General features: G+C 40.7%; 1 protein-coding gene across 1 annotated transcript in view; it reads left to right on the top strand.

The window, feature by feature from the left end:
• LOC109038250 (uncharacterized) overlaps positions 1 to 20731 on the top strand; it is a 250480-nt gene that overhangs the window by 55877 nt on the left and 173872 nt on the right. Inside the window, exon 2 of the mRNA XM_072299748.1 lies at positions 7814 to 7878. The gene's annotated coding sequence lies outside the window, so the exon portion shown is untranslated. The remainder of the gene's footprint in view (positions 1 to 7813; positions 7879 to 20731) is intronic.

Below are 20731 nucleotides of genomic sequence, written 5' to 3'. Positions count from 1 at the left end.
ATCAGGTGCATCTGGTGCCGTCAATTTTTAATCCCTGCGTCTCTCCATGCTCCACGGTCCCTGCATCCCCACTCCCTTCTTACGGGTTTTACTATCCTCTTCAGTTTCCGCGTATGGGTAAACAGACCATTCAAATAACGCGAGATGCTGCTCACGGTCGGGTAGGGAGATAAAAACGCGATGTGCAAAACCAGAACTGCTCATGCACGATCCGGAAATAGCACCCACAAATCTGAGGAAAACGCGTTGCTGAACCTGAGAAAACCGACGTAATTTCTCGCCATTGGCTGGTTTTGAGAGGGTTAATTGGACTACATTTTGCAATAAGGAACTGCTATTGCTGGAACGTCAATAAAAGCACCTATCTGCCTGTAAAACTGATGGAATATATGTCGATTTTGAAATGAGCCAGAAATAATAGTTTTTAATTGCAAAATGTAGTCTTATTGTAAGATGCTAAGTTCAGGGGATGCGACTCTTGGCCGCTACACAGCCAAGCTCCCGAAGGACGCTACGCATTAAAATGGCCTGGGTCATATTTTAGAAATTTATAGGAAGCGGGCTTATCTGGAGGTTCTTACCTACGGATGGCCGCAAAACTCGCCAAATAAATTATTTCTTTAGCTTATATGCAGTGACTGTGGTCCTTTTGGTGTCTAAAACGTCAAAATTCGCGAGACTCTGCGCTCTGATGCGGTATATCTTTCGTCGGTTTGATCCTCTAAAAACCCGCAACAATGGAACCGCATTTTGCGATTTTAAGGTTTTGGAAAATAAGGTGCTTTAGTGTAATTTTTGAAAATATTGAGGTATCCATGATGATTTCAACTGAAACTAGTATTGAAATTTAGTCTGTGTAATTCCACTGTTAAAGTTCAATTACTAAGCATCAAAAAGTGGGTCCGATTTCATTCCACCATGAGACTCGATTTGATTGTGAAACAATCTTTTACCTTAGTTTACCTTAGCTCATTTTGTTGACTCCGCTCCGTGTGGCCTATCATGTCTCCAGTCGATCCTCTCGCCTATTAAAACCAGCATCGAGGACCCAGAGGAGCCCGATCCGAAAATGACCGAAAAGCGGTGCTATTTTGGAATTTCGACAGGCCCCGCACCCCCTTCCCCCGTCGGGCTAAAATGGACGCTGAGTCAACAGGAATATTAACACTTTGCCACCCCTTCGCATCGCGTTGCGCCACTTTTGTTATTACAATCTGAGCTGTCAGCTGGAGACCCCGCATCGGGCGACGTCTAAATCAACAGCCACGCAGTCCGACCGGGGCCGTTTATGGCCGGATAATGGGGGTGAAGGGGTGGGTGGGGGACGAAGGGCGGCGGGTGGGGTGTCAGGATCCTTTCGGATACGGATGTCGGGGTTTAGAGGTGCGATCCCGAAGTGCAGGCCCCCTTCAAAGGGTCATATTGGATGTTGGATTTGCATTATGCGCTCGATAGGAGTCACAGAGGAAACTACGAGGGGTGCACTGCCGTGCTAAGAAAGAACGTCGTATGAACCTTCAGGCGTTGCCAAATTTCCTTTGATAAAATACTACTTTCTCGGTTAAAATATGAATATTTTCCTCCCAATTTTTCAGATAATTTTGTTCGCAATTTCACCCAAAGTTCCTGAAAGTTTCGCGGAAAAATATTCATAACTTTTCTCAATACCTAACTTATTATCGAAGGAAATTTGGCAACTCTCAAATGTTCATACGGCGTTCTTCCTTAGCACGGCAGTGTAGTGATGGAGCTTTGTAGCCAGCGCAAACATTCGGAGGCATTTCATCACGATGAGGTTATCTACGCGGCGGCTTGTGAGAAAAGACGTGAGTGCGATGGTTTCGGATTCGCGATGTGACTGTTGGAAGCCGATGGAGAATTTGCACGAATTTCTTTTTATTGATGCATCTGAAAGTGCTCCATAAGCTGCGCTCACATTTTTCTTTGTTTTTTTCTGGTACGGGAAATTGTAAAAAAATACATTTAAAAGTGAGAGAATCTGCGCCTTGTGACGTCGCCATGCGGCATTTTCCGTTTAGACACATGTATTCTAGTAGATTAGGTCGTTTGGTCATATCTCCTCTAATGGCTGTTCATTGCAGGAACCACAGATATTTCTATACTCAATTCTCTCAGTCGTTTCTTCCTTAACACGAAATTCACAAAATTTCTGACTTCTGCACATTCTCCATGGTCGAGTCAGGCATTTAGTTGAATTTCCGAGAAGGTGGTAGAAGTTTACAGATATGTAATTAATTAATGAATTCAGCTAAAAACCCTAGATTTCTCGATATTTTGGTCGTGAACATCAATTAACTTACGGTATTTTGTTAAATTTTACGAATATTTTAGTATTTCATGGATTTTAACCGCCAAAATGAATGACATCACTGTTTTTGGCTTAAATCAAAAGGAAATCCGCGCTTAGGTTAGGAGGTTTGTCTATCTATACAAGCGGAAATCCGATAAGTAAAGAGTATTTCTTTCTGTCAATTTATGTCAGTGTCTTGACTCTGGATCCAAGAGACTTTTTTTCAGTGTTTCCATGGCTTTTGATTTTTTAGACAGGGAGCTGGTCAACTCAAAAGCACGTATAAATTGATGTTAAGCCATGCGACTTGAATCCTTTCTGCTGAGTTTATTCCATTCAAAGTTCACGCTCATCAATTCACCAATTCACCCCGAAGCCGGGCGCCGCACAACGGATCGAGTCAATGGAGGAAATCGGACAAAATTTGGAATCTTTAAAAACTCATAACTCCATTTCAAACAAAATGTTGAGGTTTTAATGCGGTTCCATTGGTTTCCTCGTGAAATTATCTTATGGAAGCACTCCGTACACTGGAAAAAACACATTGGATCTAGAGTCCAGACTCTTAAAAACATCGACAAGGAAAAATACTCTTGATTCAATCAGATCTAAGCTTAAAATCAAGAACCAAGCCTCTTAATTTGAGCGGATTTCCTTTTGATCTAAGCCTAAATCTGATTGAATCAAGAGTCCTTTTTCTTGTCAATGTTTTCAAGAGTCTGGACTCTAGATCCAATGTGTTTGTTTTTTCCAGTGTAAGATTTAAAATGTGACGAATTAAACCTCTAAATTTGCTGTTTTATCTCAAAGTTTCATGTTTGACCTCTCTGATGGACTTGATCCACTGTGCGCCGGGGTTTTAAAATCAATCAAAACGCAAGCCGCGGAAACCCGTAAAAATATTGAAATTAAAGGCGAAGCACCTTGTCCTCGTCGTCGGCTTCGACGTGGCGTCATAATATGTAAGAGCGTATCTAGATTTCCACGTGAGCTCTACCGTCCTAACAACCCTATGTTTTCCGGGTCTCAAGTTGAAATCGAGATACGCCCTTACGCCAGAGAAACGACGGAGTGAGCCGGGATGATCCCGAATCGGGGTATTCGTGCTGAAAGCAACTATATGCATAGGATTTGCGTGGAACATAGGTTTTTTTAGCATTGATACCTCCAATTCGTCCGGCTCGTTCACCCGGATGATTCACCTGAAGCTCCGATCCGATCGCAATCTTCTTCGAAACGCCGCCGCGGCCGTGGGGTAATCTGCCGTGCTAAGGAAGAACGCCGTATGAGCCTCTAGACGTTGTCATATCTCCTTCAATAAATAACGAATTTACCGGGAAAATTGTTAACATTTTCTTCAAAATGTTTAGAAAATTTTGCCCGCAATTCAATCTAAAATATCCGAAATTTGCAAGGAAAAATGAGCATGACTAACCTCAAAAATTGTTTTGTTCGGAGAAATTTGGCAACTCTCGAATGTTCATACGGCGTTTTTCCTTAGCGCGGCAGTAATAGCCAAACTCACGCTCGGTAATTTTAAATGGGAAGAGACCCTCAAATTTGATCGCGAGGGGCGGTTTTAGGGGTTTATCGAGTGAAAGGGGGGACGGAGCGGGGGCACGGGGGGAAGGGGGCGAAAAATGAGATTTGATGTCTCCCAGCCGCGCGGTGGTCGCTAGTGATTTAAAGCCGCCGCCTCAACTCTCTCCAGATTGATTCCCGATGACGGCGGCGTTGCCGATTTGTGCTGGGATTGTCGTTATTTGGGTGGACTCTCAACTAAAGGGGTTACTTCGATGTTTTACTCACGAAAAAACGTAACTACTTATTTCACTGTTGCCAAATTTCCCCTCGCAAATTGCAATTTTAACAGGAGAATCTCGAGCATTTTTAACTGAAAATTTCACCGATTTTTCCTCTGATCTCATGTGAAAATTATTAAAATTTTGGACGATAATTGCACAGGTACATTCTTGTACAAAATTGAATCGTTAGAGTCGATTTGGCAACCTTGAAATGAAGTTACGTCTCTTCTTCGTCTTAGGATCGAAAAGCATGGTTGACTGTAGACTAAAATTATTTAAATTGATGAACAAAGAATATAAAGAAAAAGCCGAGCGATCCTTTTGCAAGAAGCGGGTAGTTGCAATGGACAAAGGGGTAATTAATAAACTTAGTAACGGAAACCCACGAGAGTCGCTATACAGTAAGAAAGTAAGACCGAAGTTTTATACGCCCTGTAAGTACGTTTCTTTATCTGATTACACATGTGACCGATTTTACATTAGTGTAAATTCAAAATTCTCGAAGTACATAATTCCGTACTACCTAATGAGGTCCGATTGATTTAATTTCGTGGCGGTGTGAGCTGGGATATAAATATGGGGGGCATCGGATGTTCCTGCGGCGGGCTACTGCGGCCATGCAAATTAGCATCCGAACATTTAATTATTGTGGTCATTCGTTAAATTCTCCGCGCAGGTCGTTACGGGCTCCAGCAGGGCATTTAGCCTCTGTTACAACATTTGCATTTTGCGGCAGTGATTTACTGGTAAAATATCGCTGGCCTGGTACACAATTTCACGGGAGGAGATTTCGTTCAGGATCACATTCCGGATCAAACATAATTATATTTTTTTACTTACAAATTCCATCTTTTTTTCCTGTCTATTTTCTTTATAGATCATTTTCTTTTGATTATAAAGGATTTTTTGCGTGTTCAAATACTCCCTTTACAATAACTGACTTTTTGACCATGAAGATTATCAAGAACCGTATGTTTAGCTTGAGGTCCACACCGAGAAAAATGCTTAATTTTGCCGCTGAGAAAATGTTTTTCTTAAATCAAGAAAATGCTGCTTAATTTAAGTGTTTCCTTTCTTTAAATATGATAGATGACCAAGAATTTTTTACACGCGAAGTCCCAAGTCGGATCAAATTGACCCGTATATGAATACAATGATTCTAATAGTTTTGAAGTATTCTGTGTATTTTTATGTTTTGAAGGCAAAGATATACTTTTTTTCAAAATTTTCATCTCGTTGGTAACACACTGGCGCTTTCTCATTCCTTCCTCATTTGCCATGTGTAACTCTTCCGGAGGAGATAGTTTGACCTGGAAAATAAAATTCTAGACGTGTGCTTTTTAGTGCGCTAAATGAGAGACCTCTAAAATTTTTTTTTGGTTCAAAATAATCATTGATTTGGACGCATCAAAATATACTTTGAGCAAAAAGCTTAACCTCTCTCAAATTTCAAACAATCACCTTGACACGCGCTGATGACGGCGCAGAGATACAACTATTCGTACTTGATGGGTGTCCATATTGCGTCTGCAAAATTGAAGGCGCAATGGAGCGAGGCGTGAACTCTCAATGATCCACTTTTTGTTGTCAATGAGGTGCGTCGCTCACATTCGGGAAGAAAGTGAAGAAAGGAGGCCCGAATACGTTCCTCCTAAGGAACTTCGGTGTATGTCACTCAATTTGTTACGTAACCTTGAACGTGAACATTTTTAACCGTGCACTATAGTTTCGGCAAACAAACAAGAATACGATAATTATTAATAAGGAAGTCTGAATGGTGATGATTTAATACAGACATAAGAATTCTTCGCGGATTTAGTTTGTAAATATGATAGTTCATGTGCATATGATAAATAAATGTCATGGATGTAAATGAGAAATATTTAAACGCAATAACTTGATGGATTAACAATTGAACGGCCTTTCACAATTCCAGGAGTGGAAGATAGAACCATCAAAAAACCAACTGTCAACGCCTCTTCGTGTTAAATCTATTTTTCAATTTTCATGAGACCCACCAACCGTAAAATGATAATCAAGCGATCGCGTCCTGAGCTCAGGGCTTTTTTCCCTCGATGAGATTTCATTTCCCTCAAAAATAGGGTGAAGGTCCTTTAACCTTTACATCCGCTCGATGCCCTTTTTTCATGTGGTGGAGGTTCTAATCCTTTTTTTAACGCGAAATGAGAAGTTCAGGAACCCTTAATCTCACATCAGACTGAAGACTTCATCATTGGAACTTAACAGAACATTCAGGTGTAGATCGACCTCGCTTGGTGAACTTTTTTTATCAGTCAATTTTTGAAGCTTTCTGATATCCTAAATTTTGTCATATGCAGACTCGACTACCTAATTGATTTAATTTTGTTTTGCTATTCTGCCGTGCTAACGAAGAACGCCGTGTGAACATTTAGGCATTGCCAAATTTTCTTAGGTAAATCACGAATTTCCGGGAAAAATTTTAAATTTTTTTCTTCCAATTTTTCAGATAATTTTGTTTGCAGTTTCACCCAAAGTTCGTGAAAATATATCGGAAAAAAAATTCATAACTTTCCTCAAAGATAAACATTTTATCGAAGGGAATTTGGCAACTCTCGAATGTTCATACGGCGTTTTTCCTTAGCACGGCAGTATTGTCAGGTGAAATCATGTAGATGAGCCCTGAGTCTTTAAATTTTCGAATTGTGACATATGTTTTTTACTATTATGGGAAGCAGTTTTCTGAGGTCCATAGCAGGTTGGACCGAGTAGCTGGTGGTAAAGAAGGGGGGGGTACTAGTATCATGTATTTTACTACGCCGCTGGCCAGGACATCTATTGAAATCTGCAAGTATATTTCCATTTGATGTGGAACTGCATGCAACCAATACTACAAGAGACCTCGTTTGTAAAATTTTCAAGAGAATTTGGTACACACTACCGCTGCATAGTAGAGGGTGATTAAAACTCTGAAAACAAAACAAAAATACCCCAAAAGCTCAAAAACCGCAAGAGAAACTTTGAGGTTTGAAAGCTAAAATTCCCGTTTTCTTAAAAGAAAGACTCTGATCAAATGTAAGGCATTTTTTTCAAATGAATGAAGACACCGCGTAGAAAATTACATCTCATTCTCCCAGCGATAATCCAATGACATGCTATAAAAGAGCTTTCACCCTCATATCACGACAAAAAAGGGAGACTTTGTCTACAGTCAAAAACTCAATATTTCCAAATTTCACCGTAGTCATTTCAGACATTTGTTCCGACAGTGGATACATAAACAATCACAAAAAAGAGATGCAGAGCGCTAACGTTTGAAGTTTATTCTTATTTTGTTGTGATGTTCTTTTTATGAAACAAACACCACTTCATCTGTCCATCAAACTCATTTATAAGCTTCCTCCGATTCTGTAGAACTTTGTTGACGATTCATTATACGACAAACTTCACTTTATACAGCGAAGTTACTGAAGTGTATCCATTTCAGAGGAACCTAAAGCTTTTCGGGAGCGGGCAGCCCTTGTCCTCTCCACTGTGTCCTTTAGAAATGTTAAGTAAATTAACTTTGAGAACTGTAACTGTCGTTAGCTGGAGGATAAAAGAGCAGAGGATGGATGCATAATTCATGAATGATTCCGTCCGCTTTTTCACTGACCCCAAACTAATGACAGGAGATCATAACATCTTCATTGATGTGTTTTTCTTTATTGTGTTCCAGGTTACAAACCAGTGGAATTAAGACATGAACTAACTGCTTGAATTTCCAGTAAATACGATCAAAAGGTAATATTTGTCTCTCGTTGTTTCAAGTTTACTTGAGAAAAATTTATTTCCCTCTTTTTGTTTTCGGTTTCTTGATTGTATATCCCTAAACGTGTTTACAGTGTTTTCCTATCATCACGCCACGAGAAGTGAAAGCGGATGAAATAGAAATTTGGTTTGTATTTTAATGAACAGTGATAGTTGAAAGTTAAACACATACAGGGTGTCTCACGAAAAAGGAGCCACCTTGAATATCTGGCGAACGGGTTGGAATTTCGAAAAACGGTAAAAGACGTGTTCGTTTATATCGAGGGGGACACCTTTTGGCGTATTTGACATTTTCTCAAACCGCGGGGGGGGCGCGGGGCGGGGGGTGCCCCCCCCGTAAATCGAAATTTTCAAATGGCACCCCTACTTTTTTATTTCAGAAATCAATTCTACGCAAAAAAACAAGCCACCCTATCCAAACCGGATGTAAATCGGACAATTTTTCAGCGATTGGCAGAGGTTCAAACATTTTTTTCATGCTCTTTTCAAAAAGTCCCTACGCTCAATGGAATTGCCGTATCAAACCAAACTCTCCGCCAAAAAAATTCTTAAACATTGCACTTTCAATTAAAAATAAGAAAAAGAAAGGATAAACCCCCAAAAAACCAAAAAAAAAACCAAAAAAAAAAAAAAAAAAAAAAAAAAAAAAAAAAAATCTGTACTTGAAAACTTGAGCACGCGGAGCCCTTTTTTGCGATATTGAAATGCGTTTGACCGAACATATCCGAGGGGCGCTCATCGGGAGGGAGTGGTAAGTGTTTGACACGAATTATTATTTTTGTTTCTGAAGCATAAGAAACCATGTCCGTGAAGAAACAGCTAAGTAGAAATACAAATGAATTACCTTTTTTTAAGTGAGTTTCAATGATTTGAGTATGATGATTTCAATTGATCCAGATTTTCAATGATATGAGATTAGTAAACTAATCAGAAGTTGTAAGTGGAAGCTTTCATTTTCAACAAAGGAGGAGGGTAAACTCTCCGTTCATTCTTCGTGGGTCATCCAAAACGAACTTCGGAAAATTGCCACGCACCGCAGAAAAGTAGCGTCCTCAGAAGTATCAAGGTCCAGCTCAAATCATTGAAACTCACTTAAAAAAAGGTAATTCATTTGTATTTCTACTTAGCTGTTTCTTCACGGACATGGTTCCTTATGCTTCAGAAACAAAAATAATAATTCGTGTCAAACACTTACCACTCCCTCCCGATGAGCGCCCCTCGGATATGTTCGGTCAAACGCATTTCAATATCGCAAAAAAGGGCTCCGCGTGCTCAAGTTTTCAAGTACAGATTTTTTTTTTTTTTTTTTTTTTTTTTTTTTTTTTTTTTTTTTTTGGTTTTTTTTTGGTTTTTTGGGGGTTTATCCTTTCTTTTTCTTATTTTTAATTGAAAGTGCAGTGTTTAAGAATTTTTTTGGCGGAGAGTTTGGTTTGATACGGCAATTCCATTGAGCGTAGGGACTTTTTGAAAAGAGCATGAAAAAAATGTTTGAACCTCTGCCAATCGCTGAAAAATTGTCCGATTTACATCCGGTTTGGATAGGGTGGCTTGTTTTTTTGCGTAGAATTGATTTCTGAAATAAAAAAGTAGGGGTGCCATTTGAAAATTTCGATTTACGGGGGGGGGCACCCCCCGCCCCGCGCCCCCCCCGCGGTTTGAGAAAATGTCAAATACGCCAAAAGGTGTCCCCCTCGATATAAACGAACACGTCTTTTACCGTTTTTCGAAATTCCAACCCGTTCGCCAGATATTCAAGGTGGCTCCTTTTTCGTGAGACACCCTGTATAACTCATACAATCATCATCTGAGGATGATGAGCCAATCTACAAGATAGTCGTATATAGGCAACTAAGAAAGACAATTTCTCTCCGTTGAAATTTCGTCCTTATTTAATTTTGAAAATTTTTTACTTTTCCTTCTCATTAAAAGTGTCGTCGGATAAGTCGGCATTTGTTTACATTCCGTTTGCGAGTGACCGCGATGCAATCGTCCAATAGGGATTAACGAGTGACTATGCTCGCGATCGGGTTGCGGTCAACCCTCGATGGCTATTGGTCGGAACGGAATGTAAACAAATGCCAACTTTTCTGACGGTACCTCTAGCACCTTCACACTAATGTAGGATTAAATTCAAAACTCCCGTGATTAATGTAAACTAGAAACGTTGATATCTTAATTGACGAACTTGGAGAAGAAGGCGCATAAGTGCAGTTTTCCCTATTTTAAGAAATGCGTGTTTAAAGTTTCAAAATTACACGGAGCGGTATGGCAGGAAGGAAGTTTAAACTCACTTTTTGATACTTCAAAGTTGGATTTTGGTTGTAAATTTTTCACAGAATATACTCTCAAACTAGTTTTAGTTAAAATCATCAGTATGTCAATTTTTTCCAAAACTGCACTTATGCGCCTTATTGTCCTCCAGACCCCTTGTAATTATATGAGTCGATTTCAGTAATTTCCGTCGCGCGAATCGTGTTATAAGCACAATTTTGGCGAATAAGTACAAGTTCGGATGCTTGAATCAGTGCCTTGTCTACTACCCCATTGCAAAATGGATTGCTTTGTGCAAACAGGAACCAAGAGCATTCCAGTGTCGTTAAGATTGTGCAACTTGCTTTACCTTGCAAATGTAAACTAATCATCTAAACAAGTTGTATCTTTACCTACTCCCAATAAACTATGAACTCAAGGCAAAAATTACTCATGTAAATTTAATTTTTCGCATGATTTCAGTAATTTTTTGCATGGAATGTAAGTTGGATTGCATTTTGCAAAAAGAAACCAAGAGCATTCCAGTGTCGCTAAGATCGTGCAACTCCTTTCACCTTGCAAATATAAACTGACTATCTGAACAAGTTATATCTTTACTCCCAATCGACTATAAATTCAAGACGGAAATTATCTTGGTCAATCTTTCTTTGCATAATTTCAATAAGTTTTTTGCAAAGATCGTAAGTTGCACAATCCCCGCAACATTGAAATGCTCTTGGTTTTTTTTTTTTTTTTTTTTTTTTTTTTTTTTTTTTTTTTTTTTGCAAAATGCCATATTCAATTATGACCGGAGCTGTGAAAAAAGACCTCATCTTCCGGAGGATAATCTCCAAGACTTTTAATTGTGCGCGAAAAACAATCGCGGGCAGCGCCTGCAAAACTGCAGGGATACTTCAAGCATTGCACCATCTGCCCGATCTCTACCTTTGCTCTCGGCTCTTGACTCGCGAATCGCAATCCTAGCAACATTGGAATGCTCTTGGTTCCGTTTTGCAAACTGCCCGCAGTTGCAGCGTTAGAATGCTCATTTTTGCAAAATGCAATTCAAATGTAGTCCAGTCGTTAACCATCGTATTCGGGGCCTAATTTCGGGGAGCAGCTTGGCAACGGGAAGGGATGAGGCGGACGAATAAATCGCTGCCTTCACCGCTCACCACTCACCGCTCACCGATACGCGGCGGCGGCCACTGCGCGGGTGGCTCAGCCCTGTAAGACGGAGACCTCAACAACTCCTTTCGGCGCCGCGACCTCCCTCTTCCGTCCTCGACCCGCGGGAGATGCTCCTCCTTGATTTATGCACTCCCACCACCCTCCCCCTCCCCCCCTACCCCGCCGTTGTCAGCTCCAGAATGATACACCTCTCCAAACACTCCTAATTGATTTCTAAAGGAGTAGAATTCTCTCAGCAGCAGGGGTATTGAAAAAGGACTTATCGGAGGGCTGAAGAACAATATCGTCTAGCTAACAATTTTAGTGAAAGTGCACTTCCTCGTTGCAGTTAGATGAGTTGGACTGCACTTTGCAATTTGGAGTTATAAATGCTGACTCATCTGGAAAAACACTTATGTGCATAGGGAAACAAATGGCACAGACGTTGTTTTTGAACCGGGCTAGAATTTATAGTTCCAAATTGCAAAATGAAGTCCAGCTCACTGATGAACATAGGCGAATTTAGGGGGTAGTAGGGAACGTGCGACAGCCTCCCCCCCTCGTTCGCCCAAAAAAGACGGAGAAAAAGGAAAGAATGAAAGTAGGGAGGAACGGGGGAAACAGCGGCGAGGCGTAAATGATCGATTATCGATATTTCCCCATTTGAAGCTATGATAAAGAATCGATTATCAAGGTGTTCGTTGCGAACACCGTGTTTATCGATCTTCTTTTATCAGGTTAAATGGCAGATCAATCGATACATCGCAAGGCACGCCACGCCACTTGGAGGAGAGAAGGAAGGAGGGCGCTAATAATTAGTAATTTTTCAGATTGACTCAAACTGCATTATGCTAGTGGACGCTTTAAAATTTCGAAAAAAATTGGGGAAAGTCCCCTGACCCCACTTTCGCCTCCCTCCCCCGTTAGATGTGCCTGGGTCCGCCTTAGCTGATGAACCAGTAGACAAGGTACATGCGAATTTGAGTATTCTGATATACGTTCCCTCACCAACGTTTTGCGGAGAACAGAAGTCGCGCAACGAAAATCCCTAAAATCAATTCGTAACTAAGATATCATCGCACTCCAGCACCAGGGCCGAATTCACCTACTTGCCGCCCATAGGCCGCCTGTATTTTGCCGCCCCCTTCTCATTCGTTTTGAAACATCAATAAAAACCATCAAGTGAACGCATAAGGTGTACATAAGACGCGTTTATTCGTGTTGGACACATTTTTTGCGAAAACTATATGTCAACACTGCCAGTAAAATTTCACGGAACTTTGCGCGAAAGTTAAGTTCCGTAACCTATCTCTGTGTGGACAAGACCCTCCATTTATAAGAAATGAACGAAAAAATTATGATGGAACAAACATAAATGCGGTTTTGTTGTAAACACGCAATGCGTGAGGTATTCCTACAGTCTTGTAGGCGCTTTGCGTTTCACGTTGAGCGGTGCCGAACGCACTGTGTTTGACGCAATGCGAAATTACTGTACTCTCAGGAAATGAGAGATTTTGTCGCCTTTTCTCGTTTGTATTTTTTTCTGAATTCGATTAGCTTTATACCTTCACTTAAAAAAATCGCAAAATCTGCCGCCATGGGCCGCGGCCCATGTATCCCCCTTAATACGGCCCTGTCCAGCACTGTGGTGCATTTCCTCATTACAAGGTGATGGATAAGAGAACGCTTCTCTAACGACAGCACCTGCGTGCAACTATACGAGCTCGATGGACGTCCATGTTGAATAGCCGAGGAATTGAAGGCGAACTGCTTTTTATTTTGACAATGCAACGCCTGGGCTTGGATGCAACTATTTGTGCGGCTTGGATGCAACTATTTATGCGATGAAACGGTATGGATTCGATCCACATGAATCGACCGAAAAACTAAACCGCGATTCGATCGACAAATTATTAAGAAACCTGTGTCGATTCGATCGACATGTATCGATCGAAAGGTAAAGACGTGGACCGATCGACAGACTCGGTCGACCAAATTCGATCGATTCTCAGGTTCGCCGGTCAATTCATGGAGTTGTCAATCGAATCACGAATCTGTCGATCAATTCATGGATTTGTCGATCGATTCAGGGTTGTCCATCGAATCACGTCGATCATTTCGCGTTTTTATTTATCGAATGATTCATGTCGATCGGATCGAGACCGGTTTTTCAGTTATTTTTGTGGATCGAATCCGTATATACCCTCCTGCTCGCTGGACTTCCATGGCTCATAATGTAGAAACTAAAGGTTCACTGTCTTTTCGGCTCTTCTTACAATCATTTATGGGTGGTTTCACGATAACTGGAATAGTTTTGTCGCCGTATCAGACAACGCATTTTTCGGTCATATTTTTAGTAGTAATGATAATCACTCGAATTTTTTTGCATTAATCTACACAAGGTTACGTGTTATAACGATTTTCAACGATTTATCGCTCAACTTTTCAATTTTAATATATAAATGGCCAAAACTGTGCTGCCTGTTTCGCTGACTTTTTACCGCGTAACAGACAGCACATTTTCGGAATTTACATATTATTAATTGAGAAGTAGAGCAATAAATCATTAGAAAGCGTTATCATACCTAACCCTTTGTAGATTAATGCGGAAAAATTCGAGTGATTATCATTACTACTAAAAATATGACCAAAAAATGTGTTATCTGCAGTTACGGCGACAAAACTATTCTAGTTATCGTGAAACCACCCTTACAATCATTTATGAATGTCTCAGTTTTTTTTATACTGAACATTTTGATACATCTTATCAGAACACTAGACTGCAAAGTAGTTACAAATACGGGCTCCCATGTCAACTGCAACACCGAGGCGCTACTGGCCTCGAAATGAAACCAGTGACTCAGACGCGAAGATCACAGGGTAAAGCGGTGCGCGGTGCACCCGGTGCGATTTAAACGGTTTTATATTGAAATCTCCGCGTCCCAGTCGCCACTACCGCCACGCCGCACAGTGAATCGAGTCAATTAAAGAGGTCGGACATTAAATTATTGACCAAAACTGCAAATTTTGATGTTTATCTTGTCACAGTTTAAATATTAAGGGGTGGTTCTAGAAGGAAATTTCGTAGGAAAATCAATGGTGCCACTTTCAAAACGTCAAAGTTTCCTTTAAATGGAGTTAAAAGCCTTTAAAGTTTCCAAATTTTGTCCGACTTCTCTCGTAAACTCGACCCACTGTGCGCCGCCTGGCTATATATCACCATTGTTACTAAACAATGCTTGCGCGGATACGTATGACATGGATTTAAGACCTCCCCAAATTAATCTCAAGACTCTTCTCCCTCCCCCCCGGCACCTTGCCACCCCACCCCTGCCTCCCCCATGCCGCGCCGTGACTCCTGTTAGCAGCGAGATTTGTAGCAAAGCGTAAGCTCCGTGGGAATTCAATGGTAGTTGCGTGATTTTTAAATAAAACGTTTCAAAATGGATCAAAACTAAATCCTGAAACATCAAAATTTGTTGGATGCATCCGTGATCAGGGAGATATGGACATAGTAAGAGACTGCAGGCTGATTATTGAAATCGATAGACAAAACTAGGGAAAAAGAAGATATAAGGAGTATGAAGCGTTCCAAGATGTTGAAATAGGTGGTTCCTATAGACTAAGGGAGAAAATGATGGACTGACAATAGGTTTTCTCATGGGTTGCCGTTAGTTAGTCTATTGCCTGCCTTCTTTGTCCATTGCAATCATTAGCTTCCACGAATAGGATCCCTCCATAAATATTTTTCTTCTTTGTCAATGACTCTGTCTATCAATTTCAATAATCTGCCTGCAGACCGGTTACCGAGCAACGGGTGATAGTAAGACGCGTGATGCAGTACATTGGGTTTCAAAGTCGTCCTAGAATAGAAATTTTCGACAATTTTTAGGGGTTTTTTTCATGCGTTTTGAAATAATTTCAAAGATAATTTCAATGCATTACCACGCGGACAGTGACCGAAATAATCGTCAAATGGGCCGCGTTATGCAGGAAACAAGCCACACCAGCTTTTGCCAAATTTCATAGGGCAATTCAATCTCGTAAATGAAAATGGTTGAATGGATTATTGTGAAAATTTCAGTGAATTTTCAGCATAGAACGAAGCGATTCCTTGAAATTTTCAAAGGAATACTCACAAGCTTCCTCTTATTAAAATTACATTGCTAACAGTGAAGGGTATGGAGCCAACGTGCGGAAGAATTGCGAAAACACTTTAGTAGAAGAAAACTCGATGTTCCTTATTATGAATGCACATACTCGGCTTCGGTGATAAATGCGTGTATCATTATACGCGATCAGATTTATATATTTGTTCTTAAAAATACGTGATTGCTATTTCGTTTGCATGCATACGCACACTTCTAGAGGAAGTCACGCTGCTGCTGTGTGGGTACCAATGTTTTTATTGCGGAAGCCACAGATTTCTGAACGATCGGAATATTCCAATTTGTAAGTCGTATTTTTATTTCATCCCAGTCATCCCCCGAGGCTGGTGATAATCCCGCGACATTGCAGAAAGCTGACTGAAATAAATAATCCGTTGTGTTTCACCAGGCAATAAAACTTTATTCGATTGATAAATATTGTGCAAAAGCGTTAAGAGGCAGTCAAGGAGGGGGAATGGTACTGATCGACCGACCTCTTACGTATACGATGAAATGATTAAAATGTACCGTCTGTTGCGGCTGGGGCTTAGTCCGTGGTCGGAGTGCCGCACCCCTTCCAAGACGCAACCCACCACTCACAACAGCTGAAACCTCTTTGCCACATTTAAAAAAAAATACACATGTGAAGCAGTCCACGATATCGAACTTACAACTTAACAGGTCGAAAAAGTCGGGGAATATTCTCTTTTTTTTGCGTTGTATATTGATCTGCAATCCACTAATTAAGTGTTCAGCACATTTTATGGTGAGATCAAATGAGTTTTTTGCGGAAAACTCTCATAAACAGAGCTCCCATCGTCTAAATAAGGACCGGGCAAGTGCGCTCAAAGTATTATACCTAAATCTTTATTTTTAGGACACAAATCACATATCGATGGCTACGAAACAATAAGAAGGATAGTTAAGCAAGAGGACAATTTTCCGTGTTTGATGTCACACTATGTTAAATTAATTAAAAGGTCAGGTCAATTTAAAGGACTTGAGTGCTCGACACACTCTTGTGTTAAATCGACTCAAATCGTAGGCCATTCTGAGACATCACGAAGAAAGTGTCCTGCCGAACTTATGTTTATTCATATTTTCCACCCCTTTTTCAGAGGTCGCGACTTGCCAGTGGCTAGCGCATTGAATTATCACCGATGCGATCCAGGCTTGATCCTCGTGGATGGCAACTAAGAATTAAAAAGTTCGCAGATTTTAAACACAAATATTTTGTCGATTGGACGTAGAAAAAAATAACACGAAAAAAATGTGTTACCTCCTATATATCAATGGCCTGGTTATACGATTAAATTCCCGTCAAATTCCGATCAAAATGATGACCAAGATGGCGGTCGAGAGTTATCTAGATTGATGAGTAAAATTAATTAAAACAGCGTGTTGATTGAAATAAGCATGAAATAAGCACGGTTGTGTGGAAATCAGATGAAGGATGAGCCCCACAGTTCCATCATCAACCATCAAATTTTTGCAGGCCGCAGAAATTTGATGGTAAATGGTGCGCACTAGTCACCATTTGATCGGAATTTGACGGGAATTTGATCGTGTAACCAGGCCATAACATATGATTTTGGTCAATTTTCCTTTCTATGTATAAGTTAGAAGTTGCAGGACTCGACTCGGTCAAGCTTGGGTTCGATTTCAGGAATTCGGAAAAAAGGATATTTTTGTTGTGATCGTGGCAACGGAGAGTTACGTGCGGGGCCGTCAAGTTGTAATCTCAAGGGACGACGTTTCTTCTCGGGGAGAAAGGAAGGCAGAGTGCGCAGGGGCGCCCCGTTGATCAAATCCTCTAAAGCGTGTAATTCTTTCCGCGTACCTTTTCTATGCATCGTTGAAAGCTAAATAACTCGGATTCTGGAGGAAATTACACGCATCAGCAAGGACGAATCCTTACGAATTTTGGTGTCGGATTGTTGGAGTATCAAGAGAAGTTCCAGTCATTTGTCAATCGTCAGTGTCGAGTATTATGAGGACATGAATGTAAACACAGCTAAGAGCGTGAGATCAAGTGACAAAACTAAATTAAAAACGTGGAAACATTGACATATTTTCTCATCACTGCACTCAAGAATTAATTTCTAATTTCGCTTATTCAGAGCCATTCGACGCCATTTTAATTTTTTCAATTTTATTTTAAAAAATTATAAGTTTTTATGATTTGAGGGACTTGCAAGACGAAGCGAATAAGTACAGTTTCTGCCATTCCGAGGAATACGTTTCGAAATTAAAGGGATCTTTCAGGCGGAAAACAATGCACAAGAAGCAACTCTTCTCCTCGCTCCAGCTAAGTTTGCAACCGACCTATTCACACGATGTTTGTCTAGCCATTGGGAGGCACCATCACCATGTCTTCAATTTCCTATCGATGAGTTGTGCATGAGCGAGAAAAGCAACCCTCCAACAACCGAATCACACGGACGGGGAAGATTAGCGCTGAGCTCAGATCTGGGTAAAGATCTCCCCTCAACCATCGTCGATTTCATGGTCATTGGTCTAGGTGCGCTCGTTAAACCGCGATAATGAAGACTTTGCAAACACAAGCTCGCAAACTCAGCTACTGCCGGGCTCATCGCATCGTGGCAAAGCGTGCTTGAACTTAAAACCGCACCACAATACTGCCGTCCTAACGAAAAACAACATATGAGCCTTCAGGCGTTGCCAAATTTCCTCTGGCAAATCACCAATTTAAAGGAAAATTCGTGGATATTTTCTCGCCAATTTCTCGTATAATTTTGTTTGTAATTTGGTCTACAGTGTCTGAAAATTTCAAGGAAAAATATTCATAATTTTCCTCAAAAATAAACATTTTATCCAAGGAAATGTGGCAACTCTTGAATGTTCATATGGCGTTTTTCCTTAGCGCGGCATAATAATTCGGATCCGAATACTCGTTTCAGCGTGGATTAGCGAAGTAGGGAAGTTATGTTATTGACTCTTCGAAACGAAGAAAGATTCGCTTTGCATTGTCTGCGGGGCGATGCGATGGGTAGACACGACTTCATATGGGTCCCTTATCAAAGACCGTAATTTGTAGTTAGTGCGACCATTTGAAAATGGGCGAGACTCTTGTCCGTGTAAGACGGGTAACTACGGGTAAAAACATTGATTTAATGACTCTGTAATCCCAGCGACATCCTCAATTTTCGATGGTTTCATCGATAGCAACTAAAATAACACAAACTTTGGTTTAAAGATTTTAACTTCCGCCGCCGCGCCGCGCCGACCGCACCGTGTTTGGCGCAATGCGTGAAGTATTCACGCAGTCTTGTAGGCGCTATCCGTTTCGAGCTGACCACAATAACCGCACTGTGTTTGATGCAATGCGTGAAGTATTCGTGCAGTCTTGTAGGCGCCAATATGTGTTACATGCCGATTGCCGCGCCGAGAGCTTCTCCTTTTCATCTCAAGTCCTAGTCATCATTTTTCTCCCTAAGTCCAGGCCAAATTGTGTGTTTGGTTTCTCCCTTAACTCGACTAATTAAAGGTGCTGTCTCTTGTATCACTGAAAGACGACAAAATTAGAAATTACTATACTCTCAGGAAATGATAGATTTTGTAGCCTTTTCTCGTTTGTAATTTTTTTTCCTAAATCCGATTTTGTTTTATACCTACATTTAAAAAAATTGCAAAATTCGCTGCCCCCTAGATTTGCCGAGGAAGTAGAACTAATCGATGCAATACATTGCACGTCGTTCTGACACAAAATATAGCGCCCATCGAATCACCTTGAAGGTGAATAGTTATGTCACTAAAGATGCATTCAAAAATGAAAATATTGACTTGAAAGCACACTTTATGTGCTAATGAAAGTAACGATAGGATTTCTTCATTAAAGGATAACAAGGAGGAGCTGAATACTTTCACACACTGGCAATAAATCCGCCGCCACCACCGTACGGTCGAAGCCCGACCGGGGCGGAAACCGAGGCGGAAGTTTAATGACGTCACGCTGCAAAGTTCCCCGTCCGTCTGGGGGCATCGGGAATTTGTGGGTCAGAGGGCCAACACTGCGACGCATGTGCCCTTGTGCCCTGCACGTAGTCAGCTGCTCCGCTAAAAAAGAACCTCCTATCAACACGTTGACGTTGCCGACTTCAATTTCATAAAGTGAATATATTTCCTTTTAGATGATTCGATGGACGCCATATTTTGTGTCAGAACGACACGCGATTTTTCACATCAATTGGTCCCATTTTTTAAGCTAATCGTCGTTTTTCTCGAATTTTGAGATCGCAATTCTTGTTGCCAGGAGGCTAAAGTAGTCACATATCAATTTTGACAACCGAATTCAACGTAGGTATTAAGGGCGTGGTATTTTCAGAGGAAAAATATCGCATTTGAGTGCAGTTTCGATGCGAGTGTGATCAGTGTCGAGTGCGATATTTTTCCTCTAAAAAAACCACGCCCTTAACACGTTGAATTTGTTTGTGGAAATTGGTAAGTGAATACTTTAGTCTCTGGGCAACAAAATTGCGATCTCAAAATTCGAGAAAAATGACGAGTAACTGAAAAATGGAACCAATCAATGCGATATATTGCATGGCGTTCTGACACAAAATATGGCGTCCATCGAATCACCTTAAAGACAAATTGTGCATTTTTTTAGGTAACTTTTTCAGATTATTCTATTCGCAGTGGGTCTTACGACAAGGTATGAATTAATGCAAGGCACCATATCATCACCTTCCGGCCAAAGTATCACAAGCGCTATGCGGCGTTTAAAAATCGCCGCCTCCAATTTATTTCTTTACAGAGAAATTGTTCAACGAAGCTGTCCGAAAGATTCACAATTTTTTTTGTGCTCCCGATAAAATTCAGTGAAATTTTCAAACGGAGTCAACTTACAAGTTCTCTGTAAAGAAATAAAATGGCGGTGGAAATTTTCGAACATAGCATGGCGCTTGTGATGCTTTGGCCGGAAGGTGACGATATTATCTCCTCAAAATTTTACGAGGAAGACGATCCACACAAAGTCTGGAAATCAACTCGAAGACAAGACAAAAGTGTTTACAATTACCCTCAGTTGATTGGCATGAATAATGACGTTATTTCGTCGTTTGCTCGGCGAAGGGACGTAACAACATTCTAAGGTTGCAAAATTGACCCAAACAACATGTACCGATGCAATTGTCCAACATTTTTTATTTTATACACAGATATTAGAAGAAACATCGGTGAAATTCTCGGTTAAAAATGCCGACGATTTTCCTGGCGAAAACGCAATTTACAGGGGA

The sequence above is a fragment of the Bemisia tabaci genome, chromosome 4, assembly GCF_918797505.1.
Source record: "Bemisia tabaci chromosome 4, PGI_BMITA_v3".
NCBI classification, from domain to species: Eukaryota; Metazoa; Arthropoda; class Insecta; order Hemiptera; family Aleyrodidae; genus Bemisia; species Bemisia tabaci.
The sequence above is the reverse complement of the archived record's forward strand: the minus strand, read 5'-3'. Positions and strand labels throughout refer to the sequence as shown.